Here is a 6,749-nt window from a genome sequence, read left to right as displayed (position 1 = left end):
TGATTTTTTTAATGAATTTGGATTCAAGCTCTCAGAATAAGAAAGAACAAATTAACAAATTAACACTGATCAAAAACTAAAACAAATTAGAAGTTATAAATTACATTCCTCATAAAACTTAAACTTAATGTTTATAAGTTTTTTTTTTCTTATATATTACTGAACTTGTTCATCTCTGTTCAAAGTCATATATATGAAGGCACAGTTATAATCCTAACATAATGGGAAAACGTTCTAATCCTGTGGATCTACTGAAAAGGTGTTCGCAGAAGGGACCAATGACATGCTTCCATCATTAATTTGGTTTTGATTTTTTTGTTCTTGAACATACCTTTTGAAACACAGGCATGCAAGTTGGTCTGATTTGGGTAGTTCATGGATCTGACAAAGAAAAAGTTCCCTCATTCTTGCACTCTAATCAATTTTTTTGCAGAACGTTGACTGAGTTTTGAAATCCCTTTCTTCATAGAAGATTAATTCAACAAGCAAGTTGTTGCAGTTTCATGAAAAAAGGTAACTTTTACATTTTCTCTAATCTAGAATTAGACAAATGCAATTACTACTTGTAGAATCCTTCGAGCTCATCATCCTTTCCAATGTTTTTGTCTGAAGAAATTAAGATTCATGGTTTCTAGATTCTTGGACAGAACACATGGATATGCTAGATTCAAGAATGCCCAGTGACTACTTAAGGATCAAGTCAAGGAACTATTTACAATTTTTAATGTTTTCAATTAAGAACTTTGTCATGCGTAGACATCATAGTTTGTTTTTCCCAAAATGATTCATTCACATTACACATGGAATTCTTCACAAGGTCACACATATAATAGCTTATACCCTTGACTTATTCAACAAATTTTAGTACATTCTACCAATATTAAGCAGCTTGAGAAACTGAATTAAACTTTTCTTTAATAATCTTGATAAGATTTTTTCTAATTTAAAAAAATAAATTACTTTTACACGAGTTTCTTTTAAATAGATAATGAGACCAATTTATTATACACCGAATAATAGTGATACTAAAACATTTGACTTATTTAATTATTGATGAAAATGCCATGGGTTGACTAAAAAGTACAGAAAATGATGAAAGTCCAGCATGCAGTGTATATAGATGTGGCTGGTATTGAAGTGTCTAAGGGGACCTACCATTTCAACTTGAAATATGGACTCAACATTAAGCCTAGTGCTTGGTTGGTCCAAAATTGAATGACAATGTCAATGACTAGTGAAAAATATACCAATAAGATATTATGGGTGTCACCACAATTTGCTTAATCACAACTTTTTCCAACACACAGTTTTTCCTTTTATATAACTATTTATGAAATAAAAAATAACACTATATTATAAAATTAATATTTCATTATCAAGTGAAAAAAAATTATATATATTTTCTTTTAAAATGGAGCAAATCACGTGAAAAATGAAAGCATAAATAATTAGTATGTTTAACTTTTTTTTTTCTTTGAAAATAAAATATAACATTTGAGAATGATAGAGGAACACATACACTAAGTAAGTCAAGAGTTAAGAGGCAAGAGGAGAGAAAAAAAAATCTTAATATTTTTTACTTTTTATTATATTTAATTTTATATTTTACTATTTATTAACATTAAATAACGTGTTTTTATTAAAAAAATTAAAATTTACTTAATTTAATTTTCATAAATTCCTATTAAATATACATATACTTTATTTAAAGTGTTAGAGGTTATGATTAGAGATGTCAATTTGACTCATGACTAATGGACTAATTTTAACTTCCTCATTAGTCTTTATTGATTTGATGTAAGTTTGCCTCAACTAGGTTTCAGGTGGGTTCAACATGATTCAATCACATGTGAACCAGTGACTCAAATCAACTTAACCCAACTATAGTAGAGGGTGGCTTGACATGACTTAGCCAAAGGTGGGCTTTAAATGATTTGACTAAATGTTGACTTAACATGACTTGAAAAAAAGGTGGGCTTGACTTGACTTAGCATGAGGTGGATCTCTCGTATCGATTTGAGTTGGGGCTTGAGTTTTCTTGGATTGAAGGTTAAGCTAGGTTGGTTCAAATTAAAGGTCAAACTAAGTTGATTTTTCGAATGATTCGAGTCAACTTGAGTGGTCGAGATGAGTCAACCAGGTTAAAATACAAGTTGAGTTAACATGGACCAAATGTCAAGTCAAGTTGGCCAGAGCCAAAGGTCATGTCGGGTTAGCCAGAGTCAATGGTTGAGTCGTGTTAGCCAAGGGCAAAGGATAAGCCAAGTTGAGCCAAGTCAACTAGGGTTGAAGGTGGAACTGAGTAGGCCCATGCTAAAGGTCAAACTGAGTCGATTTGGATCGAAAGTCAAGACAAGTCAACCTAGACTGAAAGTCGAGCCAAGTTAGTTCATAATGAAGTTCAAATCAAGTCAACTTGTGTCGAAGGTTGAGACTAATCGATCGTGCAAAAGGTCGAGGTCGGTAAGCTTAGGTTGAAGGTCAAAACAAATGACTGAATCAATAGTTGAGATGAAGGTTGAGTCAGGTTGACTTAGACTGAAAGTCAAAGTGAATCAACCAAGGTCGATGATCAAGATGAGTCAACCTGGTATCAATGGTTAAGATGAATTGACTTGTATCGATAAATCGAACCTATAACTAAATCAAACAGTAGAGTCGAAAAATTATATACCTAATCCAACCTCTTTTATTTTGGTTTGAGATGATCTCACATTCCACATGATTTTTGTTGTTATTTTGGTCTTTGTAAATTTTCTCTTATGAATTTTTTAACTCTTGGGACTTTTTTTTTTCTTGACCCGATCAAGGCCACACCCTATAAAGCGGGTAATTTGACAAATCTATTCCCGACACTCAACTTCCAAGATTCTCCGCTTCCTTCTTGGTATCTTCAAGGTCTTATTCTATTCTTGCTCTCAACCAGTATTTTGATTTCTGTTTTATATAATATATACCAGTTTTGGTTTTGTAAAATCAAACCGTAGACAATATATACCAATGGTAATAATGTAATATGCAAGTAGAACAGCAAACTGTGAATACAATATTATGGACTGTTATAATCGTGAAATATAATAATACATTTTCCTACAATTTTCTTTGTGCATAAAATTTGTACTTTGTTATATTTTCTTGTCGAAGATACAAAATAATATAAGAATTCAGTTTCTCTATTTTTTTTCATACCAGTGAGTTGAATATCGAGATAAATTTTGGGTCAAAGATAAGTTATATATTGTTAAAGGATTTGTTTTATAGCTTTGTCTTTTTTTTTTTTGGTTATATTTGATTTACAAACACAAAACAAAGAACATTGCCGATATTTTTCATTTCATCTTTTAAGAATTATTTACGCTAAAACTTATAGTCACACAATTTATAAATCTTGCTACTAAAGAATTTTTTTTAAATATCATACTATATTTGGCTTGTTAATCTAACTGTTTTTACACATAGATATATAAAAGCTTTTAATTAGTTTCGTAGATACATAGGAAAGGCAACACATGTTATTTGAATTTAAAGTAAATTGAAGACAACATTTACATCTAACAAAAAGAGACAATCAATATTAATTTAAAATTTAGCTACTCTAGATACATCTCATATATATATATATATATATATATATATATATATATATATATATATATATATATATATATATATAATCAGTAACATCTAAAAGTTGTCACTAATTAAATTTTTTTACAGATAACCGATGGGCTAAGATCTGTCGATAATGTTCATGTCGAAAATAATTATAGATGGTCTATACTCACCAATAATTACCGATGATTTATATCTGCTGATAATTACTAGTGGATCAGTCAATGGCGAAATAAAACGTTTATTGATATTGTTGGAAGTCCCACATCGATTAGAGATAAGACCAATTTATAATATATAAGTGAGGTGCAAACCTCACCTTACAAGTCAGTTTTGTGGAGTTGAGTTAGACTTAAAGCCCACTTTCTAATATGGTATGTTAAAGTCTATTTTAGTGAGTTCTAAGTGGGCATTTATGTTTTCATCCGTTGTTGGGCCGCTATCGGACCACCCATTAATTTCTACTATCAATCACGAGATGTCTATACCTCAACGTGAAGGGGGTGTGTTAGAAGTCTCACATCGACTAGAGATAAGGCCAAGGGGTTGAATTAGGCTTAAAGTCCACTTTCTAATAAATATTTTGAAATGGTGGATATAAAAGATGATAAATTTGACTAACTATTTGCTATAAATGGATCAAGTGGTTGGTATTTTAAACTCATTTGAATTTGAACTAGAAAGATCAAACCATTTACAATACAAAATAACTACTATTTTTTGAAGAAGTAGAAGTGTTGTATTCTACTTCATATATTTTATGAATAATCATATATAAATCATCATAAGCACACTCTCTAAGGTCCTTGAGGTACATCTCATGGGTCAATTTGCCAAATTTCTTAACTTGTGAATTGTGAGACTTAATAGCTTGTTATAAACCTACAAAGTCAAAAATTACATGAACTGTGATTTTTCTTTAATTATAGCAAACATATACATACTTGATATTTGAACCAATAAGAAAAGTCTGAGTGTATTCGAGTAAAAGCATTTCCTTCTTAGACTTCGTCAACCACAATGAAAGAGCTATTAGATATGAACACAATTAATGACTATTTTGACAAACACATAATATATACTTAAAATGATTACATATAATTGAATATATACAATTTAAATAACTTATATTATTTTAAAAATTAAAATAAATTATATAAAAGTTTGTCATTTATTTAAGAGTTAAATATGTTTATACTCCTTAAACTTGAATGTAAAATTAAAATTTGTTTACCTCTCAAACTTTTATACATTTTAGTCTCAATTTTAAAAATTAAGGATGTAGTCTTCTTAATTAATTTTTTTATAATCTTAAATGAAATTCTAGATTGACTTTTTTTAGTTAAAGTATGTAAAAGAAAAATATAAACAACTCAAAGCAGCTTAAAATATCATTTTACATGTAAAAGTTTTTAACACAATTAGGTAGATTGACTTTATCTATTTAATTTTATAGTTTAAAAAATAAAGTATATTAAAATTTGAAACAAAATCAAATTTCAATTTAACAACAAAATTTAAGAACTTAAAACATATATCACCCTTTATTTAATTTATATTTTAAGACTACCCTTTAAAATGGTTATGTGCTTGAATCATAAAATACTAAAACAAAAACGTATTGGTTTACATGAGAAAACTCTTATAGTTCAACTTATTAAACAAATGGTGTAATTTTTTTTTATCCTTTTTTTTTTCTTCTATAGAGGTATTTATGAAAACAAATTGACTAATCATAATTTTATATAGAGAGATAAAAATATTTCTTTAAGTGAATTATTCTCTTGGCAAGTGAATATGAAGGAACATGTGGAAGGCCGAAAAACAAGAAAGCTTACTTTTAATAAAGAATAATTTAATCATGGAAAATAATTTAATTATATTATGTTGTACTTTTAAAACAACCATTTTAGACTCTAAAGAACCAACTTCCGGAATATATAATTTGAAAAAATTTCAAAATAAGTTATCCTAAATTTCCTGAATGAGATTTTTGAAATGGAACTATTGAAAAAAAAAATAAAAAAACAAATTTCGAAACAGAATTTCCAAAATGCATTAAATGTATTTCGAAATTGATTTACCAAAATGAGATTTTTGGAACAAACTTTCCAATCCGTGTATATAATATTTTTCGGAATGAGTTTAATGGAACAATCCTTTCATGAAATGTGTTTTTCGTAGTGTTTTTTTTTCTATTTTCTCTCACTTTTTTCCTCTGTAGTGTTTCCTCTCTCTTCTTAACGGTGACAATAGATATAATTTCTTTTTATGTATTCAAATTAATATTTAATCAAGCTATTAAAAAAACATTAAAAACTAAAAATGGTAATACATATTTTAAACATAATACACAGTAAAACCTGGAACACATAAAACTATAAACAAGATTTCACATTATTATAAACGTAAATGGATAGTAATTATACAATATCTAATTAATACACCTTTTATTTCTTTATATATATTCCTTCAAACACAAGGCATGCAACATCCAAATCAATGCTGATAGTTTCCACAACAAGGACGATCTGCTGATCGTTCTGAGAGTAACCTTCTACTCTGAAATTTTTCATATGAACCTATAAAGTAACAAATACTTAAGAATTTATTTTAACATAAACCATATATTCAAGAAATTTATTTTAACATAAACCATATATTCAAGAAATACGACAATACTACAAAAATAAAATTTAATTTTAGAGTTATCGTAAAAAAAAAAACTTGATTAGTTACTTGGGTGTTATTGGAAAATTAACAATTTTGTTCAAAAAATTGGATGAGAAAGTTTTTAATTTCTGTCAGAACACGAAAAGTTTCACAGTTTTATTTAGAAAAATTACATGAGAATGTTTGTGAATTCCGTTAAAAAAATTTATACAAGTTTATAGTTTTTACTAAAAAAAATTACATAATAAATAATAATACTTTTGTCACTTATCCTCTTGCATGAAAAATCAGAAAAATGAAAGATTTCACTTACTTGCATGAAAGCCAGAGATATCACCTACGTTCAATGTTGATGATGCCCTAACAAATAAGAAACCTAAAACAAAAACAAAGAGAAGAACCCAAATAAAAGAGATTCTATTAGAAGCCATTACTTTTGTTCATACCACAATGTCTTCCACACA

General features: G+C 28.1%; 1 long non-coding RNA gene across 2 annotated transcripts; it reads right to left on the bottom strand.

Moving 5' to 3' along the window:
- Positions 1 to 4,282: 4,282 nt before the first annotated feature.
- LOC148195612 (uncharacterized) lies at positions 4,283 to 6,749 on the bottom strand. Of its 2 annotated transcripts, XR_015781005.1 has the most exons (3): positions 6,599 to 6,749; positions 6,060 to 6,194; positions 4,283 to 4,494 (listed from the first exon to the last, which is right to left on the bottom strand). It is a non-coding gene; the product is annotated as an uncharacterized LOC148195612 (long non-coding RNA). The 2 variants fall into 2 exon arrangements; XR_015781004.1 differs by lacking the exon at positions 4,283 to 4,494 and having other exon boundaries at positions 5,977 to 6,194.

The sequence above is a fragment of the Vigna umbellata genome, chromosome 7 (assembly GCF_029865625.1).
Source record: "Vigna umbellata cultivar VRB3 chromosome 7, Vumbellata_1.0, whole genome shotgun sequence".
Taxonomy (NCBI): domain Eukaryota; kingdom Viridiplantae; phylum Streptophyta; class Magnoliopsida; order Fabales; family Fabaceae; genus Vigna; species Vigna umbellata.
Note: the sequence above shows the minus strand (reverse complement) of the source record. Positions and strands in the feature narration are given on the sequence as shown.